The sequence below is a fragment of the Ovis canadensis genome, chromosome 4 (assembly GCF_042477335.2).
Source record: "Ovis canadensis isolate MfBH-ARS-UI-01 breed Bighorn chromosome 4, ARS-UI_OviCan_v2, whole genome shotgun sequence".
NCBI lineage: Eukaryota > Metazoa > Chordata > Mammalia > Artiodactyla > Bovidae > Ovis > Ovis canadensis.
This window is the reverse complement of record NC_091248.1, coordinates 82,679,852-82,702,352: the sequence shown is the minus strand read 5'-3', so window position 1 is coordinate 82,702,352 and position 22,501 is coordinate 82,679,852.

Below are 22,501 nucleotides of genomic sequence, written 5' to 3'. Positions count from 1 at the left end.
ATTTACAACATTATATTAATTTCAAGAGTACAACCCAGTGATTTGATTATTTTTATAGATTATACTCAATTTAAAGTTATTAAAAAATAGTGATTAATCACAAGCTAGAATAAAGATTTCCAGGAGAAATATCAACAACCTCAGATACACAGATGATACTACTCTAACGGCAGAAAAGTAAAGAGAAACTAAAGAGCCTGTTGATCCAAGTGAAAGAGGAGAGTGAAAAAGCTGGCTTAAAAATTCAACATTGAGAAAACTAAGATCATGGCATCTGGTCCCATCACTTCATGGCAAATAGATAGGGAAAAAGTGGAAACAGTGACAATTTTTTTTTCCCTTGGGTTCCAAAATCATGGCAAATGGTGACCGCAGCCATGAATTTAAAAGACACTTGCTCCTCGGAAGGAAAGCTATGCCAAACTTAGTGTATTAAAAAGCAGAGACATCACTTTGCTGACAAAGGCCCATATAGTCAAAGCTGTGGTTTCCAATAGTCATGTATGGATGTGAGAGTTGGACCATAAAGAAGGCCGAGAACCAAAGGATTGATGCTTTCAAATTGTGGTGCCTGGAGAAGATTCTTGAGAGTCCCCTGGAAAGCAAGGAGATCAAACCAGTCAATCCTAAAAGAAATCAACCCTGAATATTCATCAGAAGGACTGAAGCTAAAGCTCCAAAACTTTGGCCACCTGATGTAAAGAGCTGACTCATTGGACAAGACTCTGATGCTGGGAAAAATTGGGGGCAGGAGAAGTGGGTGACAGAGGACGAGATGGTTGGATGGCATCAGCAACTCAATGGCTGTGAATTTGAGCAAACTCTGGGAGACAGTGAAGGACAGGAAAGCCTGGCACGCTGCAGTTCATGGGATCACAAAGAGTCAGACACAACTTAGTGCCTCAACAACAACAATATAATGACTATTTTCTTGTATAATATATCTTTCTTGCTTATTTATTTTATACATAGTAGCTTGTATCTTTTAATCCCTTACCCATATCTCATTCTCCCCTTCCCTCTCCCACTGGGACCCACAAGTTTGTCAGCTGTATCTGCGAGTCTGCTTTGGTTTTGTCATATACATTTGTTTTATTTTTTAGATTCTATAATAAGTGATAACAAAGTATTTGTTTTCCTTGACTTATTTCATTAAGCAATACCCTGTAGTTCTATCTATGCTGTTGCAAATGACAGAATTTCATTATTTTTTATGGCTAAGTAATATTCTATTGCAGGTATATAGAATACATCTTCTTTATCCATTCAACTGTTAAATATCTTGGTTATTGTAAATACGGCTGCTCTGAACACTGTGGTGTGTGAATTTTTTCAAATTAATGGTTTTGTTTTCTTTGGATATACACTCAGCTGTGGAATTGCTGGATTATGTGGTAGTTCTACTTTCAGTTTTTTGAGGATCCTCCATACTGTTTTACACAATGACTGGATGAATTCACAATTCACAATGAATTCACAACTCTGTACTAGGATTTCCTTTTCTCCGTATCCTTGCCAACATTTGTTACTTGTGTTCCTTTTTATGGTAGCTGTTTTGACAGATGTGAGCTCACTGAAGTTGGTGACTGCAGCCACGAAATTAAAAGACTTTTGCTCCTTGGGAGAAAAGCTATGACCAACCTACACAGCATATTAAAAAGCAGAGACAATCCTTTGCCAGAAAAGGTCTGTATAGTCAAAGCTATGGTTTTTCCAGTGGTCATGTATGGATGTGAGAGTTGGACTATAAAGAAAACTGAGCGCCAAAGAATTGATGCTTTTGAATCATGGTGTTGGAGAAGACTCTTGAGAGTCCCTTGGATTGCAAGGAGATCCAACCAGTCAATCCTCAAGGAAATCAGTCCTGAATATTTATTGGAAGGGCTGATGCTGAAGCTGAAGCTCCAATCCTTTGGCCACCTGATGCGAAGCACTGACTCATTGGAAAAGACCCTGAAGCTGGGACAGATTGAAGGCAGAGGAGAAGAGGAAAACAGAGGATGAGATGGTTGGATGGCATCACCGACTCAATGGACATGAGTTTGAGTGAGCTCTGGGAGTTGGTGATGGACAGGGAGGCCTGGCGTGCTGCAGTCCATGGGGTTGCAGAGTGAGACATGACTGAGAGACTGAACTTAACTGAGGTGATATCTCACTGTGGGTTTGATTTGCATTTCTCTGATAACTAGCAATATTGAGCATGTTTCACGTGCCTGTTGGCCATTAATTCTGTTTGAGTTTCTAGACCAAGACTTACCCCCGTTAGAATTATCACTGGACTTTCCAATCACGTGAGCCAATACATTTCCTTTTTTGCTTTAATCCGTTTGAATTGGACTCTGTATCAGTTATGACACATCAGTTCAGTTCAGTTTAGTCGCTCAGTTGTGTCCGACTCTTTTCGATCCCATGGACCGCAGCAAGCCAGGCCTCCCTGTCCATCACCAACTCCCGGAGTTTACTCAAACTCATGTCCACTGAGTTGGTGATGCCATCTATGACACATAGACACACACATGACATAAAGAGTCCCAATAAGTACCATGGATTTTGAACTCTTCCAGAATTTCCATCAGATACCTTTATATAATGATAGAAGTAAAGTGCATTCCATAGGCACTCATAAATACAATGCAAAAGTAGATTATATACATTTCTGCTCATACAAATTAAGAGCTAACTGTGATAAGTGGCTGGGGTGACAGGGAGAAGTAGAAACATTTGGGATTGTTCAAAGCATTTGAGATTTGGGGAGGTGGGTAACTTATGATTTTCTGGAATAGCCTCCACTCTCCTGAGTATTTGCATAAAACGTATCTCCTAGAAGAACAATCCCAGCTCTACACAGTTACTAATATTAAGTTTCTCAATGTGTTTCATGCTCTTTCTCACTCATAGGAATTAGGTCCCTTCCAGGACACACTTCCAAGGAGGTGCAGGTCCCCTGCTGGGCTGCATGAAGGAGGAAGAAAGATGTTTATGAAGGAGCCAGGAAGAAGACAGGTTGCCTGTGCCAAGAATGGAGCGTCTTTTATGTTCTTTGATAACTCTGAGATTTCCCTTTCCTATTCCTTTCTCCTCATCTATTAATGAGCATGAACTACATCCTGGCCTTTAATCATTGATATCATTTCATATACACTTTTTCATTATCCTCATCTCTCTTTTGCTCCTTCGAACATCTGTTTCCCAGACCCGCTCTTTAGAATTGAGTGTATACATGGCAGCTTTCCCCATCTCTGAGCCATGGAGCTAAATTTCCTATGCACCTTCAAGCATTAAATTGAAAATTAAGCTAAATGTACCATATTTTGTTATAATTACAGTTTAGAAAAAAATCCTTGTTAATTAGGTATCCAAGAAAGTTATGTGGTCCATATGCTACGTAGGAATTTATAGTCCAGAGTAATAAAGTTTGGTAATAAAGGAATAGTGATGAGTGAAAGGGACAAATGTAAATTAACATTCCCCCAAATAAATCAAACAGTTTAGAGAAGCGGGCCATTCATGGCAACCACATGCAACTAGTTATAATTGCTAGTTTCCAAGTGTCTGATTTTAGTTTCCTTAAAAAAATTAAAAAAAAAAACCCAAATAGACATGATTTGAAGCTTAACATTCTGGTATCATTTGACAATCACAGAGCTGCTGAGACTGCCGCAAAAATTATTCTAATTATTCGAATAGAGTCTTTGGCATTGGCCTAGATAATGATAGGAATTAGTGAGTTTTACCCAGACAAGGTCCCTTCCTTTGAGGAATTTATCCTCTACAACTATCTGCCCTGGCCTGAGCTACACTGGGATCAGTCTCTCTTCGCTGACCCAGAAGAGTTCCTTGGCTGATGATGATGACTGACATCATGTTTCAAGGGCTTTTTCTGGGCCAGGTCCTGCACTCAGCTCTTTATATGCATTCTTTTCATTCTCACAGTCTTTAAAGGGAGTGTATTTCATAAGTTTTTTTTCAGTTGTAAGGACAAAAAATGTCAACTAGAAATGACTTCCTAAGTGATAAAAAAAAAAAAAAACCAATGAGTTGTCTCTAGGGAAGTTCTAAAGGTAGAGCATCTTCAGGATTGGTGAATTTATCACTTGACACCATTAAGAACCTGGATTCTTGTCTCTTTGCTCAACTGCTTGCAGTGTGTGACACTGTCTTTGGGTTGGCCCCCTTCAGGGTCACAAGATGACTACCACAATCTCAGGGGTTGCATTCTTCATGTCAACTCCCAGAGGAATCAGAGAGGACCCAGTTTTCCTTGCATCTTTTTTTTTTTTAGAGCCAGCTTCTGCCTTTTGCAGAAGATTTTTATGGTATGGCATGGAGAGAGGGTGGGGACAGATGTTGAGTAGACAGTCAATTATATATACTATAGGTAGACCTTACCATTATCCTCGTTTCATGGATAAGGAAACTGAAACTGAGAAAAGTTAAGTAACACACCCAGCCTCTCTCTGCTAGTAAGTGGTAAAGCTGGGGTTTGAACTAAGGCAGTTTGACTTTATAGTACCTGTTCTTACCTATTGCAACAAATTGCTTGGCCATGGTAAATAGTTTCCTAACTCTGAATGGGGACTTGGATAGAGTCAGTTTAAGTGAAAGAAATAGGTAAAAGCTGTTTTTACTTTTTCCCATTTTAATTTTTCCCCTTAGAAGTGCCTCTCCCCAGGGCCAGTCCTGGATCCCACGTGTACAGGATTCTAGGAGAATCTATGAGAGGGGCAATGAACTTGAGCTTGGAGCAAGGGTAGTTTCCCAGAAGAAGTGTTACAGTATTTCTACTGAGATATGAAGAACACAGAAGGTTAACTTTATAAAATAACTCGTGGGGATGTAATGTACAATATTGTGAACTACAGTTTATAATACTGTATTGTATATTTAAAAGTTGCTAAGGGAATAGGTCTTAAAAGTTCTCATGAGATTTAAAAAATGTGTAATGTGTGTGGTGGTGAATGTTAACAAGATTTATTTCACAATATATGCATATATTTAACCATTATGTTGTATACTGTAAACTAATATTTTATGTCAATTATATCTTTAAAAAGAAAAATTATCTGGGTGGAAAAGTGTGTGTGTGCATATCTGTTGGATAAAGGGTTTTAGGGAGAGGGAGCAGCATAAAAAAATGGGCGAATGGGGCACAATTGGAAAACTTAAAGTATTGGGTTGGCCAAAAAGTTCATTTGGGCTTTTAGTGGGAAAACCCAAATGAACTTTTGGCCAAACCAATAGCTCAGAATAACCTGTGTCAAACACAAAGCCTGATATAGTTGAGAGATAAGACTCTGGAGGTAAAAAGAAATGAACCATTAAAGATATTATTAAGCATATTAAGGAGTTTGAACTACATCCTGATATCAATGGTGACTGATTAAGAATTTTTATCAGAAGAAGACTTTATCAGAATAAAATTTTGGCAAGATCTCACTGACTTGCAGGGTGGAGAGTGGACTCCTGTAGTATTAAGGTGGTGTTAACACAGGAGGAGGAGGGCCAATAGCTGGCTAATTTAAGTGCCTCATCTTTGAGTACTACCTGGGGCCCTCCTGCGGCTGACTCTTTTGGCCGACTCATCAGCCATTCCCAGTTCCCTGTCCACACCCCACTCTACTACTGCTGCTGCTAAGTCACTTCGGTCATGTCCGACTCCGTGCGACCCCATAGATGGCAGCCCACCAGGCTCCCCCGTCCCTGGGATTCTCCAGGCAAGAACACTGGAGTGGGTTGCCATTGCCTTCTACAAGTTGTGTCCGACCCTTAGCATGGACTGCAGCTACCACTCTTCTCCATCCATGGGATTTTCCAGGCAAGAGTACTGGAGTAGGGTGCCACTGCCTTCTCCCCACTTTAGAGACTGAAAAATTCAGATGTTTACTTTTCCAGCCGTTCATCTACAGGTGGTCAGTTTGACTATGGGCTTCTGGAAGAGTTTACTTTCTTGCCTGGAGCCATCTTTTGAACCCTGAAGAGACGTGACTAAGGATGAATGCCTACACTAAGCAGAAGGATGGAAGGGGCCTAGGTCCCTGTTAACATCACAAATTCTTCAAACCAAAGAGGCTACCTTGTTTAGCAAGCAATAAATGTGCTTATGGCTTAAGTTACTTTTGGCGACCTCTTCTGTTACCCATGCCAAAAATCATTCCTAGGAAAGTGGCACGCATTAATCCAATATAAGGGATTTTCAATTTTCTATTTCATTTTGATTGTGTATACACTTTTCAAATTCTTCACTCAAGAGAAAGAAGTTTTAAGAGTGTGCTCCTTACACTGAGAGATTGGAAGAAGTCTACAGCGCTTCCACTCCCTTCAGGATAAAATGTGCATGTGCAGGGCAGTACCTGTTTGGCCAGTCTGGAGAAGGCCTGGTCAGCTCCTTCAGCTGTGGCTCCATTTCTTGCTGCCCACTCTTGGCATGGCATTGCAATGAAGTCCATCTGGCCTGTGACTGGATCTGAGGGACCACGAGCAATAGTAGTGAGGATCATGAAGTTTTTGTTTTTTTAAAGCATCTTGAAGTTTTAATAAGGCTTCATGTTTGGAAAAAAATATTACAACATGCTTTTCCTTTAAGCAATTTATGTTAATAGAAAAGTATCCTAAAGAAAAATTAGACACAGCAGTGGGGCATGTTATATTTTTCTCAAACAGACACAGCACCTTTATTTAATGAAATGTATACCCATAAAAAGTGCGTTCCCTGCACCCTACCCACACAAGTTAAATATGGCCGACAGTCATGTGTAGAGAATACCCGAGCCAACTCCACTGAATAATGTGTCGTCTGAGGTTTGCCATCACCTGACGGGATAAAGCTAATCCGAATCGACTGCATGCCATGTTTTTATGACATGGAGCTATTGAAAAGTACAGGAATAATTAACTGGAAACGTAATGGAGGAAGCTCTCTCTGAGCGTGGGCTGTCACAGAGAGTAACACCTGATATGGCTTCCTTGAGCACCAGACCCGCTGCAATAACACTTTTTATGCTACTTTCTAAAGAAACTAGTGACTCAAGTCGTCCATCAGTGCAATTTGTTCTGAAGAAAGCATGACAGCTGTGGCAGGTACCAAACAGAGGTGCCTTGTTCCTCTGAGTGACACTAATTACGGGTAAGGGCTTTGTAAACATGCCTCTCTGTTCGAGGGAAGTGAACAACATATAGTAAAGCACCGGCATAACCAAAATGACGTCCATAAATAAATAGAAAATAACGGCACTTTTCTAATTGAATGCAGATAGGTAAATAAATCAGGGGGCACTTAAGCCTGCTTTGGATACAATGAGTCATTTTCTACTCCTTGACAAAGTGAAAAAGGCAATTGGCTCTTGGAGTTTACCCAGATGTGGCACGCTGGAAAGAAGGCTTTCCACCTCTACAGCTGCTATCTCAATGGAAAGTGTGTATATGGTTACAACACACATAGCTGTGTGCTTATATGGGTTTGTATGCAAGCCTCCCTCAACTTATCAATAAATTTTATGTTACGACATTCTTTTTTGTCAATGGTTTGGCACTCTGGCATTTAACTAGAGAATGGATAAACACGCTGATTATTTACCCAAGCTAGCCCACCAAAGATAAGCTGAACTGGAACACAAATAAACCCACTGGGCAATTAATAGGCTTGTGGACATCAGTTAACCTGAGAAGATACACTCATCTATTGTAGGTAGGTAGACTTGCATTCAGCTGTAAGTGAGAGAAAAACCAAGATAACAGCTTGGACTGATGGAAATTCCTTTCTGTCTCCTGTGAAAATATATGCAGATGTTTGGGGCACCTATGATGCTCAGGGGGTCAGGTAGCCAGACTTTCTGTGCTGTGCTGTTTCACCATGGATGGTCTACACCCCAGGGTCATGACAGTGAGTGCTGTGCTTCAGCAACAGAATGGAGAACTGACAAGGGCACACCTGCATGTTTCTTGGTCGGTTTCCTGGAAGCCGCCATGTGACACTTGTCACCGGCCAGAGCTAAGTCGTATGGTTATATCTAGCTGCGAAGGGATAATGATGTGTCTCCATCCCTGGAGGCAAAGAATGTTATTACTATAAAGAAGCGAACATGGATACTGAGAGGACTACTGGGAAGCTCTGCATCCATGTTCCTACTGGGGAAGAAAGCTGTTTTGTAGCTTGTAATAGATAAAACCTCCTCCTTCCCTGGACTATTCCCATTTTCCTCATTCTTTACCTAAATCCCTCACTAAAACCACAGAAAGAGATACTTGATGTAGGCCAAGAAACAAATCTTAAATGGAAGAATTTTTCTTACTCTCCAGAGAGGGGTGATGGGAAGGCTGCCCTGCTGGTTCCTTCTTTCCAAACCTTACTTTGCTGATGTCCAAATTCCATCACACATCTTTCTTCAGTGTGAGTCTAGATAAAAAGCAACTTCCTCTAGGAATAACTTTTAATGTCTATCAGCTTTTTACACTTTAATTTGAATGGGTTTTCTGAGTTTCCTATCTATTCTTGAGAGCAGAAGTCTTTATTAGAAGAAAATGAGGTTGGGGCTGCCTATCTAATTTATTGGAGATGAAGGGAGGTATATTAAATTAGATATTTATATGAATTTTTTTAGGATTTGGCTATTCTCAGTCTTTGGTTAAGAATTTTATTAACCTGGGTTTTTTTATTTTTTAAAGGAACACTTTTTTCCATGGAGTCTTTTTTCGCTTAAGCAATTAAATGATAAAGTAGAAAATAGTACCCTAAACCGTCTCTTCCTTTCCTGCTGAGTTTTTATTTCTCTGTTTAGAGATGCATGACTTCGTTTGTGTGAGTATATATCAGTTAGGAAATGCACTTTGAGGGCATGGAGTGTATGCATTAGAATTATTTTATGTATGACAAGAGCTAAGTAAATACAGTATTGTGCCAGGAGTTCGTTGCGGAAGCAATTGCTTGGAACAGCATTTAGTGCCATTCTATCCAAGTCAGAGCTTTCACTGAAGAATTCTCGGAAGCAGCTATAGCTCATAAAAGGGAGGAAAGATTTCTAAAATGAAAGGAGAGGGCATACTGGGGAGTGATGAGCTGAGCAGGGGAGATGAGCAGACTTCAAGCTCACATCACCATATTCAGTGTGTGTTGACTGACAGCAGAGGAGGAAGCCAGGTGAAGGAAACCCATGTTGGATTCTACAGTAAAGGAGCTGATAGCCTTTTACTGAGCACCTGCTGAATGGTATATATTCTCCGAGGTGTCTCAGAAACAGACCTTCAGTTAGGCTTCACACAAGCACAATTATCTAGTTTCACAGATGAAAAAACTGAGACCAAAAGAAATGAAAGAGAAAGTAAAAACTGGGGCTTGAATATAGTCTGCTGACTTCACAGGCTCTGTCTACTGTTTCCTCACAGGGTTTGACACAAGAGAGGCAGAAAAGACGAGCTGGTCAAATGGTTTAACCTGGGGCTCCTGCTCATAGCTGGAGAAGGCAATGGCACCCCACTCCAGTACTCTTGCCTGGAAAATCCCATGGACAGAGGAGCCTGGTGGGCTGCAGTCCATGCGGTCGTTAAGAGTCAGACACGACTGAGCGACTTCACTTTCACTTTTCACTTTCATGCATTGGAGAAGGAAATGGCAACCCACTCCAGTGTTCTTGCCTGGAGAATCCCAGGGACGGGGGAGCCTGGTGGACTGCCGTCTATGGGGTCGCACAGAGTCGGACACGACTGAAGCGACTTAGCAGTGGCAGCAGCAGCAGCCTGCTCATAGCCCTCACATCTCCCACTCCCAGCAGTTACACTCTCCTCAAAACTGGGCCAGCTGCTGTGTCTCCAGGACTTGACATGGGCTTTAGCAGCTGAGGAGGCCAGTGATGATGCATGGCAAGCGGCAGGATCTTTAGTGGTTCTTGGATATCAATGCTGGTCGCCACTTCCTAGCAGATGGGACAAGGCCTAGGAGCTCTAGTGGTTAACCAAGGCCTGTCATTTTCTTTTTAGGCATTGTCTTGGTTCCCAATTAGCCAGGAGATTTGTTTTGCTTTTAAGTCACGAACATCCCAGCTGTCAAAGTCTTTCCTTACCAAACATCTGCAGCCATCCTGCCTTGGGCCATGAACTCATCTGATCTCTTACTCCAAGCTGCCTCAAATTTGACCTGGTCTTGGCCATGAGAACTTCAGTGAAAGGCTAAGTGGTAAAGCGGTATTTGTGAGTCAGTCTTCCCTCTGAGTCAGAAATAAAACAATGCCTCAGCATGTTAGAGGGAATATGGGGCCAACCTATGATGAAACCCAAAGAACTCTTCTCCTTTCATTCTTCTGGGATCTGAAGTGACTTGTAATGTATATTGAGAGTCTGTTTTTTGGTGACAGTAAGAATAAAACTCTGGAGCAGCCAGAAGTCATTTTCCCTTCTTTCTTCCCTCCCTCCCTTCTTCCTTTCTTTCCTTCCTTCACTCTTTTTGACTTTTTACTTGTTTCAAAATAGTAAAACTTGATCATTCAAGAAGAATTTATATTTCTCCTTAACAGTTTGATCAAGGAACTTATTCCTAATATCAATTGTGTTGTTTAGTAAAACTGGGTAGAATGGAAAAAAATACTGGGTTAGAAGCAAATAAACAAAACCAAACAAACCCGAAACCAAACAAACACAAAAGGTTTCTGAATGGTGACTTGACAAATGGAGAACTGAAAACTCTCAGGCAAGACACAAAGTTGATGCAACTTCATTTCTCCAAAGGAAACACAAAGACAGCCAAACCTTCTCTGCTGCTGCTGCTCCTGCTGCTAAGCCGCTTCAGTCGTGTCCGACTCTGTGCGACCCCATGGACGGCAGCCCACCAGGCTCCCCCATCCTTGGGATTCTCCAGGCGAGAACACTGGAGTGGGTTGCCAGTTCCTTCTGCAATGCATGAACGTGAGCAGTGAAAGTGAAGTCGCTCAGTCGTGTCCGACTCTTCGCAACCCCATGGACTGCAGCCCACCAGGCTCCTCTGTCCATGGGATTTTCCAGGCAAGAGTCTGGAATGGGTTGCCATTGGCTTCTCTGTGCACCTCCTCTACAGGAGTTTTATCAGACACTCATGAAGTAATCTGTGTGAAAATACTTGGTAAACTACAGTGTGCCAAGAACATGGTTGGTAGCTTAGGTTCTGCCTTCAGACGGGTCTGGGACCAAGCCTTATGCGGCGTGACTTGGGAAACTGATCTTAGTGGTTCTTAACTTGGGGCAATTTTATGCTGTCCCAGGGATGTTTAGCTATGTCTGGAGACATTTTTGGTTGTTGCACCTTGGAAGGTAGGATGCTGCAGCATCTAATGTGCAAAGGCTAGGATTGCTGCTGGACATACCATAGTGCCCAGGACAGCCTCCATAACAAAGATTATCTGAGTTCAGTATGAAAATGCCCACATTAAAAAAACGCTACTTTCTCTTTAAAAACCTCAGTTTTTATTTCATCTTAAGGTAAGACAGAAATAATAGAGTATTTATTGCACAGAGTTGTCATGCATGTTGAATAAAGTAACACATCTAAATTGTAGCTGAGCGTCTAGCATACATTAAGTGCTCATGGAAGCTATTCTGTGCTCAAAGTCCCTGTAGTTTGCTCTCCCCAGAATCCTTTCTCCTTGTTTGCAACCCTTAACTATCGATCCTTCCTAGATTTACATCAGTGAATATTCATATAGCTGTGGCTGCCCAGTATTCATTGCCCCTCTTTAAGACCACACCAGTTTCTTTTTCGAGAACTTCTTTTTCTCAATTTTATGAGTTCCTGGTGGGAATATTAAACTAGACATTTCTCTCTTAAAGATGTGAAAGAGGCTATATTCTTCTTCTCCCTATCCATGCACAGCTGGAGAGTGGTCATATGACCTGACCTTGGCCAATCAACCAGTCTCTTCCAGGAGGTTGACACCTGAGCTTAAGAAGTGATGAAAAATTGTAGCAGTGTGCTGGTCTTGAGGTTCTTGCTGCTACATGTATGTCTGCTTCCCCACTCCAGAGTCCCTTGGTTCCCGTCTTTTCCAGTGACTGTTCTTCAGCCTCTGGGGGACCCACTAGTGTTCCCACAGCCTTCCAATACATTTCCAGAATTGGTTCTTTTTGTGGCAATTGAAACTCTTGACCGATCACTTATCCACCAATGACCCAATGAATAGAACCATAGGAGTGTAAGTATCGTGTCTGTTGGTAGAGGAGATAAGGATGGGGACAAGGGTCAGAAGCCAAGATGGTAGCAAAACAGGGAAGAGCTTCTAAATGTAATTTTCCCAGTAGCATTGTACCAATACTCAGTTTCAATTTCTAGAGCTCACATTCTTTATCAAAGTAATAGCTGACTCTTCCTCCTTCAGCCAAGTCCTTATCAATAAACATAAATTAGCAAAGTGTATTAACTCTGTCTTGTGGTGAACCCTTTACATTTGGCTAAAAGAATTGGGCAACAATATGACTTAAAATATTGATTTAAGCAAATTCTCAGAAGTACATGGTACATTTATTGTAAAATACACATTTGAGACTGTCTCTTTTTTTCCCCATTTTGTCTTATGTGTTTGCCAGACCTTATTTTAATATATGTATAGAACTGAGACTTATATTTTGTGTCCATTTGGGAATAGTGCTGCCAAGCAATGCCACTGGCTAGTGATAAGTATGAGGAAGAACAATTAACATATTTATTAACTGTTGTCCTTAGGTTGTTTGTCTGAACTAGAAGTGTGACTGTTTGAGAAAACAAAAACATCCAATGAGCTTAACTTTCTGATTTAAAACAATAGCTTAAAATAGCTTATATTTGTTCAGTGGTTTAAAATTTGTAAGGCTTTTTTTTTTAAAGAAAGAAATGGAAATTTTTATTTGAATCAATCTGAGGACTGAGTATTTTTCAGTTTGCAAAGAATATTGAGCATGTATATGTTTTCTCATTGGAAATTCAAATGAGAAGTCTAAGGAGCTTTGATTTTCTCAGGGTAGAAAAGACAATATTTGAAACAAAAATTCAGAGCTTCAGTTCTTGAATTTGTCATTCTTCCTCAGTACTAACAGTTATTCCAAGTTTAGGTTGGATAGCAAGATCATATTTATATGTATTTGTAAAGTCAAATCATGCATTTACATGTGCCCATGGTTGTAGTTTCCATCTGCACGATCACTGAGTAGAGGCATAAAAATGAAAACTGGATAAATAAACTTCACAAATTTTAAAAATTTATATTTTAATTGAAGTGAAGAAGGTTTATAATGTGTTATTTTCAGGTGTACAGCAAAGTGATTCAGTTATATATATGTGTGTGTGTATATATATATGTATCTATCTCTTTTTCAAATTCTTTCCCTTATAGATAATCACAAGATATTGAGTACAATTCTCTTCATGCAAATTAGAAAATAAGATCATTAAGTCTCTGAGGAAGCCAATTAGAAGTTCAACTGAGCCCTGAGGCTCAGTTTTCCTGTCTCTAAAGTGGGGGCAATAATAGTAATTATTTCAGCTGGTTGTTTGATTAAATTAGACCATGTGTGTATGGAGTTTCAAATTTATTTGAAGGGTTTGGTTATAGACAATGATTTTATAATTTCTAATGCTGGGGGAAGAGGTATTTTGTCGGTTAAGACAGTTTGCCAAGAAAAAACTCAACTAAGCATTAGAAACAACCACTGTATATCACTCTGGGTCAATTAAAAGAGAAAACATGTTATGAATAACAACTTTAGAGTAGCCACATATTTCAGAAGGAAATCGAGGACTGGAGAGACCTTGGTCTTTTCCAATATTCGTGGCCTAGTGAAAACATCTAGCTCTTTCCACTTCTCTAACCCCTCTCCCTCCCTCCCCAACATGGCAACACAAAGCAGATGCTTTTGGTCTTAGGACATGAAAGCAAACACATAATTTTCCATCAATCAGCTTGGATGCAGTCAAAGAAAATTGGCTAGTGACCTAAGTTTGGGCTGCTGTGCATGCATGCTAAGTCACTTCAGTCATGCCCAACTCTTTGTGACCCCATGGACTATAGCCAGCCAGGCTCCTCTGTCTCTGGGATTCTCCAGGCAAGAGTACTGGAGTGGGTTGCCATTTCCTTCCCTATTGGGCTACTGTAGTCTTTTCTAATCCTTCAAGAAGCTTTGAACTCATCCACAGGAGAATGGGTTTAAAGTTATTTATGGAACTTACAGTGGGTCTGAACCTCCACTAGGTTATAAACACCCTGATGATGTGAACCATGTCATACTTGTTTTCGTATCCTCTCTAGTCTCAACATAATGTCTCACATAAAGTAGCACTGTGACATTGAAGGAGGAAGAGCCTGGACTTTGGAGGTCACAAAAACTGGCATCTTACTACCTAGCCATGTTACCCCCAGAATGTTATTTACTCTCTCTAAATGCCTTTTTTTCATCTGTGAAAAAAAAAAGCTTATCTAACAGGATTTCAAAGAATTATTCTAGGTCTCAAATATTATAATTTTTTTCTTTCATACTCCTTTGATATGCATTATTTCTGACTTCATTGATTTGCACAAAAAAGGTTTTGACTCTATACTTAAAAGAACAGGGTGTGTAGTAAAGGCATAAAAAAAGTAAAAGGCATGAAAAACTGTGAACCAAATAAGGCTTAGATCTAATGGTTAAGTAAGTTGAAATGGAAAAGTGGAAATCTACCTAACTGCTTATTTCTCTAATATTTGCTCTCAGTCTCATTAATGAATGGTTTAATGATTGATATTTTTAGTTTATCTCATAATGAATTTGTTGTTGTTCAGTTGCTCAGTCATGTCCGACTATTTGAGACTCTATGGACTGTAGACCACCAGGCTTCTCTGTACATGGAATTCTCTAGGAAAGAATACTAGAGTGGGTATCCATTCCTTTCTCCAGGGGATCTTCCCAACCTAGGGACTTCTGTATTGCAGGCAGATTCTTTACTGTTTAAGCTACTAGGGAAGCCTACAAGTACTTGAAACTCAACATTAAAAACTAAGACCATAGCATCTGGTCCCATCACTTCACGGCAAATAGAAGGGGAAAAAATGAAAACAGTGGCAGATTTTAATTTTTGGCCTCCAAAATCATGGTGGACAGTGACTGCAGCCATGAAATTAAAAGATACTCCTTGGAAGGAGAGCTATGACAAACACAGCATATTAAAAAGCAGAGACATCACTTTGCTGACAAAGATCCATATAATCAAAGCTATGGTTTTTCCAATAGTCATGTATGGATGTGAGAGCTGGACCATAAAGAAGGCTGGTAATGAATAATTGATGCCTTCAAATTGTGGTGCTGGAGAAGACTCTTGAGAGTCCTGTGGACAGCAGGGAGATGATACTAGTCAATCCTAAAGGAAATCAACCCTGAATGTTCATTGGAAGGACTGAAGCCAAAGCTCCAATACTTGGCAACCTGATGTGAAGAGCTGACTCATTGAAAAAGACCCTGATGCTGGGAAAGATTGAAGAAAACAGAAGAAGGGGGTGGCAGAGGATGAGATGGTTAAATAGCATCACCAACTCAATGGACATGAATTTGAGCAAACTCCAGGAGATAGTGAAGGACAGAGGAGCCTGGTGTGCTGCAGTCCATGGGGTCACAGAGGGTCACATGCAACTTAGTGACTGAATAAGGACAACAAATAGTTCCACAGTTTTCTATATGGGAAACATGGAAGGGTCTGAGTGTACACTTGCCCTTGCATCTTCTAGCTAAGTCCTTTGGACTTCAGAATGTACTGATCGCATGCTTTGCCAAGAGGGAAAATTCCATCACTGGTATTTCCAGCAGAAGCACAAATTTCCTCACCCATCCATCATCATTCAGATTCCTTCCTAAGTCCTTCTATTGCTCATGCTCCCGCTCTCAGTCTGTCATCAGCAAACTTCCTTGAATCCTCAGCCTCTTCACTGAATCACCCTTGGCCCTCCCGCTGTGCCTGCATCTACCTCCCCACCATTTTTCTCAAGTGGTGGCTACTTTCTTTCTCAAGTTCCATATACTCTGGGGCATTGACATAGGACAGATGTTCTGTTCTCCTAGTTACCATTACTCACTAGAAACTATTTGCCTTCCTTCAGCTTTCAGAAACCATAATCTTATAAAGCTCATAACATAGTACTATTCTACCCAACATTCTATTATAGCCTTCTTCTTTTAGCCTCCCAGTTAATCCCTTTGTTTGTAAGACTGGCACCTGATTCAAGGTCTTCTTCATTCTACTTCTGTTATTCTTGATGACTTCGATATCCACGTGAGCGATATATCCAATATCCTGGGCCTTAAACTACTTAACTTCGTCACCTCTAATTACCCTTTCCTCTACTCGACCTTGTCACCAATTCCCTTGATCAAACCAGTAACTGTTCTCTCTTCTAAAATATTGGTTTCAAACACCCTTCTCTCCAATGCCTCTATTCTTCTATCTCATTTATTCTATTATCTTCACTCCAATAATTTCTTGGCCTTATCAGCATGCCCAATCCCTTGATGCGATAGCATTTTTCACATCTGTCACCCTCTTCATCTATAAATATAACAGCGCTGGCTTCTATCCCCACCTCCTCTGCCTTCTTTGCTATGACAAAGGAAGTTATATTGGTGTTTCACCATGCTCCAGATTCTCTCACATTTGCTCCTAGTATCTCCTCCTCTCAAGCAGTATCAGTTTTTTCTTCTCTACTTGATTCTTCCCATCTGCATTCAAACACATTCTAGTATCTACTTTCTATACCTACCTTCTCTCAGTTGCCCCTCATCCTTCCAGTTTACTAATCCCTTTCTCTGCTCTCCTTCACAGGAATGTTTATTCAAAGTTGTCTTTATTTGCAGTCTCTATTTCCTCACCTTCCATTCTCATTTCAACCTACTCCAACTAGGTTTCTAGCTCCTGCACTATACTGAACCTGCTCCAATCAAGGTGGTCAGTGACTGTTGCCAGTCCGATTGTATTTTCATGCTATCCCCCAGAACATTCATACAGCTGACCACTGTCTCTCTGAAATCTTTTTTCCTCTTGGATTACATGTATCATTTTCAAACACTTTTATTCATATAGCCCCTGAATATTTTTAGTACAATTTTGTAGACCCTTGTACTTTTTAGAATTGACATCTATATTTTTCACCATAAGTTTAAACAGTTGCTAGAGAGAGAGACTGTCTAGTATACTATAAATATTGACATCTTAAAATAAAACTGTTATATTGCTCTTATTAAATGTGTCCAGTAGAATCTAAACCCATTCACTATCAACCATTTAGAAAATACAAAGGCTTTTTTTTTTTTTAAACAGTTCCTGTGCTGTGCTAAGTCACTTCAGTTGTGTCCAACTCTTTGTGACACTATGGACTGTAGTCTGCCAGGCTCCTCTGTCCAAAGGCTTCTCCAGGCACGAATACTGGAGTGGGTTGCCATGCCCTTCTCCAGGGAATCTTCCTGACCCAGGGAAAGAATCTGTGTCTCTTACATCTCATGTATTGGCAGGTGGATTCTGTACTATTAGAGCCATCTGGGAAGCCTTTTTAACAGATATTTTACATAGTTCCCATTTCCTTTTGAATTTACATTTCCATTCAGCTCGCTGCACAAAAAATTTTCCCAATATATTTTATCACTCTATCAATTTTGTAACTCAATTATGTATATTAATTGATAAAAAAACTTAAAATTTTTATTACTATAAGTTCTAAAAAATAAAACATTTCTTTTAGATTCAGTTATTGCAATTATTTATTTATAAACTTGATCAAAATAATGTAAGCATTGTATATTACATGTTTTGATGAAAAAGTATTAACCTAAAAAAGAAAATTTTATTATAAACATAAATTCTTATGAGTTGATTAGGGCTTATTTTTTTCCAATTAGTTCGTATTTCCACAGATACTACAACTTAGTGTTATAATGAAACATAATTCAGCATCAATTACCTTCCTATTTTAATTTTTTTGAAGACTTATGCTCTGAGAAAACCCATTTATACAAATAATTTGATAGAATATTCTTTAGAACTGTATGCAATTCTTTGAACTCCTGACTTATATGCCAAAAATCACAGAGTAATTTATCACAAAAAATTTTTAAATAATCCATCAGTTCTCAACCCAATTAAGTTCTCCAACTCTGTGAAAAGCAAAATATTGGACATCACTTGGCTCACATAAGATTAGCTAGATATTACAGTCATGAACTTTATCAAACTGACACTAGTATTACTAATTGTTTCTTTTTTGTGCCCTGGACATTTTTACATTTCTGGGTACTGCTCTGTTTTAGGATCTGAGAGAGAAAGGAGAGGGAGACAAGTGACTGAAAGGAAATGGCTGGAGAAGCTTTTACTTTCAGTTGGCACATCCTCAGGCAGGTGAATTTTTGGAGAGAGTGACTAAGAAGTTGAGGATCTGGAAATCACTTTCCACAGAACTATCTATGCTGCTGCTGCTGATGCTAAGTCGCGTCAGTTGTGTCCGACTCTGTGCGACCCCATAGACGGCAGCCCACCAGGCTCCCCTGTCCCTGGGATTCTCCAGGCAAGAACACTGGAGTGGGTTGCCACTTCCTTCTCCAGTGCATGAAGGTGAAAAGTGGAAGTGAAGTCACTCAGTCATGTCCGACTCCTAGTGACCCCATGGACTGCAGTCTACCAGGCTCCTCCGTCCATGGGATAGTATTCCCTCCTAAATATTTGCATACTCCAAAGACCTATGGTTTTCCTCCTAACTCAGTAGCCTTGCCTTCTCAGTCCCTTGGCTGATTGTTTCTCCTCTGCTTACCTCTCAATGTTTGAGGGCCCTGGCCAACATTCCTGGGCTCCCTTCACACCCTGCAGCAGGCCATGTCTTCCCTTGATGATCTTAGCCCCGGTGCTTCCAGTACTGTCAATAAACTGAAGCTCCCAAACATACATCTCTGATCCTGATTCCTTCATGCCCTATCAGTTTTTCCTGAAAAAATTTTTTCTTGGAGTAAACTCCGGGAGTTGGTGATGGACAGGGAGGCCTGGCATGCTGCAGTCTATGGGGTCCCAAAGAGTCGGACATGACTGAGCGACTGAACTGAACTGAACTGAATGCCTTAAAAAGTAATATGTGCCTGAATCCCCATCTCAAGCTGTATCTATGGAATTTGATTACAGCAGTGGTTATCACCTTTTGTTCGATGAGAAGATATTTATGGAGTTTATAACCTGGCAGCTAATTTTTTTCTGGTAATGCCAAGTCCATTAGTTATATTTACTTGCTCATAGTAGGAGCATTATTTAAAACAGAATTATCATGATGTCTTTGCATTAGTCTAATGATGATTGGAGGAGCCACTCAGTTTTAGAATAAGAAAGAATAAAAAGGAGAAGTCATTACATTTCTCATTAAAGGAATAGTAGGCAAAGCCACAGAGCTGAAAAGTTAGGCCTTTCTATCTTCTAATGAGCTATGGTTTTTTCCAGTAGTCACGTATGGATGTGAGAGTTGGACTATAAAGAAAGCTGAGTGCCGAAGAATTGATGCTTTTGAACTGCGGTGTTGCAGAAGACTCTTGGGAGTCCCTTGGACTGCAAGGAGATCCAACCAGTCCATCCTAAAGGAAATCAGCCCTGGATATATATTGGAGGGACTGATGCTGAAGCTGAAGCTCCAATACTTTGGCCACTTGATTCTAAGAACTGACTCATTGGCAAAGACCCTGATGCTAGGACAGATTGAAGGTGGGAGGAGAAGGGGACGACAGAGGATGAGATGGTTGGATGGCATCACCAACTTGATGGACATGAGTTTGAGCAAGTTCTGGGAATTGGTAATGGACAGGGAAGCCTGGCATGCTGCCGTCCATGGGGTTGCAAAGAGTTGGACACAACGGAGTGACTGAACTGAACTGATCTTCAAATGACATCTAAGGTAGCAGGAGGCAGATCTCCTGGAGAAGGGACTGGCAGCCCACTCCAGTACTCTTGCCTGGAGAATTCCATGGACAGAGGGGCCTGGTGGGCTACAGTCCATGGGGCCACAAAAGAGTCAGATACGACTGAGCAACTAAACAACAGCAACAAGAGAGTGCCATAGTCTGAGCCTCAGAAATCCTGCATTAAAGAGGCCACTGCCACTCAGAGCAAGGCTGTGAGGCCTGGGGAGAAATACTCAACATCGCCTGCCTCGTTTTTGTCAATTGTAAAATGAGAAAAAATAACACAGAGCTGTTGAAAGAAGTAAATGAAATCTTGTATGTGAAAGAGCTTGGTAATTATAAAACACATCATAAAGGTAGGGTGTTTGAGGTTGAAAAGTGACATTCTGGTTAGTTCAGGAATCGCAAGTGAAGGCATTGTGATACTGCACAAATGAGAGCCTCTTTAAATGTGTAGAAACAGAGTGAAATGTGTTAGTCACATGCATTGTGTTTCAAAGAATTATTTTTGTGGAAAACATGTTTCTCACACTCAAAAACAGTAAGATAGAAGTACTTTGTAAATGATAAAATACACAGATATACTATAGCTCCTGTGACTTCAGAGAACTATTTAGTGGTGTTAAATTAACAATATTTCGTAGAATTTATTAGCCATAAAAGTCCCCCAGAGCTGCCTACATAAGGCTTTAATTATTCAAAGGTTGCACTTTGGCACCTCAAACACCACCAAACTCAGAAATAAGAAAAATGAACACTTTTCATGGTGGCAACGAGAGACATTTTGTACAGGAGGTAGTCATGAAATTGGGAACCCCAGAGTTCAAGGAACCCACAACTTGAAGGTAACTTAGAACCTTGGGAATGAGTTATTCCCTAGAGAAAAGGAAGGAAGCACTTCGAAGGGATTGGGCAAAGCAAAGAAGCCAAAAACAAAAAATGACGGGGGACAGAAAAGATAAGATGAGCAAAGAAAGCAAGAGCAGAAAGGTTAAGAAAGTGGCAATGATAACTGAGGAAACCAGAAGAGGCAGAGGGAGCTGGCAAGAGCAAAACATTCAATAAAACCCCAGAAATGCTGAGGCCAGGCAGGAAGCCGGTACCGGTCCTCCTTTTCTGTAGAGCACACTCCTCAGCGCCCCCTGAAGGCAGCATGATACGCATAAAATGTCTCCTCTCTCCCTCTCCAGGAGCCACACATGGAAATAGCCTGGTTTCTCTATTTTCATTAGAGAAAATAAAAGGTTTACTATCATTGCTTGTCCTCTGGGACTTGGAACAGCCTCCCCAGGAAAAATCTTCAACATGCAGAGCAAAGGTTGCTATTTCTTTTTTTTTTTAAATTTAATTTAATTTAATTTTTTTTTTAAAATTTTAATATCTTTAATTCTTTGTTTGTCCTCTAAACAGACTTGTAAGTCCCTTTTCTCTGCATCTGCACTTGTCTCCTTACTCTGGTCCTAAGACACAGTACTCAAGTATTCCTCCAATATTCACTGCTGAGCTCTTTGAGGGAAGGCCATCTTTACAAACTCAGTGCTTAAGAGTTGGCCTGGCATACACCATTTCTAACTAAAATCTGCTTAAGAAGTTAGGGAGAATCTTCATCTGAGGCTGTACAATTTTAATGGCTCAGTACTTAGATGATTAAGACAACAGATATTCCAAGGACCCACACTTCCATCTGTTTTTGAGTGTGTCAAACTCTGTTCTGGGCAGTGGTGAGCATTTAAAGTCAATAATAAAGATGACGCTAACAAGGGTTATATCAGGTCATGCCTGCTCTGTGCCGGGAGCTGTGCTGAATGCCTCACATATATCGTTAGTTAATCCTCACAGCAAACTCTGCCCTCAAGAAAGTCAGATGGATGATTTAATGAGAAGCAGATAAACATATTACTAATAAACAATAAATACATTATAATACAATGCAGCAGGTAATATAAAGTATGGGAACTGGGAGTTAGGGGGTAACATTTCTGCATATGGTAAGGAACAGATAGGCTTTCCTGGCGGCTCAGATGGTAAAGTACTGCCTGAAATATGGGAAGACCCGAGTTCGATCCCTGGGTCAGGAAGATCCCCTGGAGAAGGAAATGGCAACCCACTCCAGTATTCTTGCCTGGAGAATTCCATAGACAAAGGAGCCTGGTAGGCTATAGTCCATGGGGTCACAAAGAGTAGAACATGACTGAGCAACTAACATTCTTTCATATATTCCTATTATTTTAAAGTTATTTATTTCTCAAGGATACAAATAGTCCAAATAGACCAGGAAAAGTCCTTCCCTGAGTGTTAGTCTTGCACAAAGAAAAAACAACCAAACAAAATAAAGCTCAGCAATATATTTTATCCCATTGAAAAGCAAAAGCTCCACATTACAATCTTATTATTTGGGAAGGATATATGAATTGCTTAAAAGTGCAAATATTATTTATGGTGCCTATATTTAACTAGGACGATAGTAAGTATTATTGCTCTTATTTCTCCTGCTTATTATAGATTAGTATTAAGGCATGACTATAAAGCTCTTTGAATAAATCATTTTAATTGCCTAGTAATATGAGTGTTCATGTTGATTAAGCAGATATTTTGCACATGGCTAAGAGAATTCTTCTGAGCTTTTTCT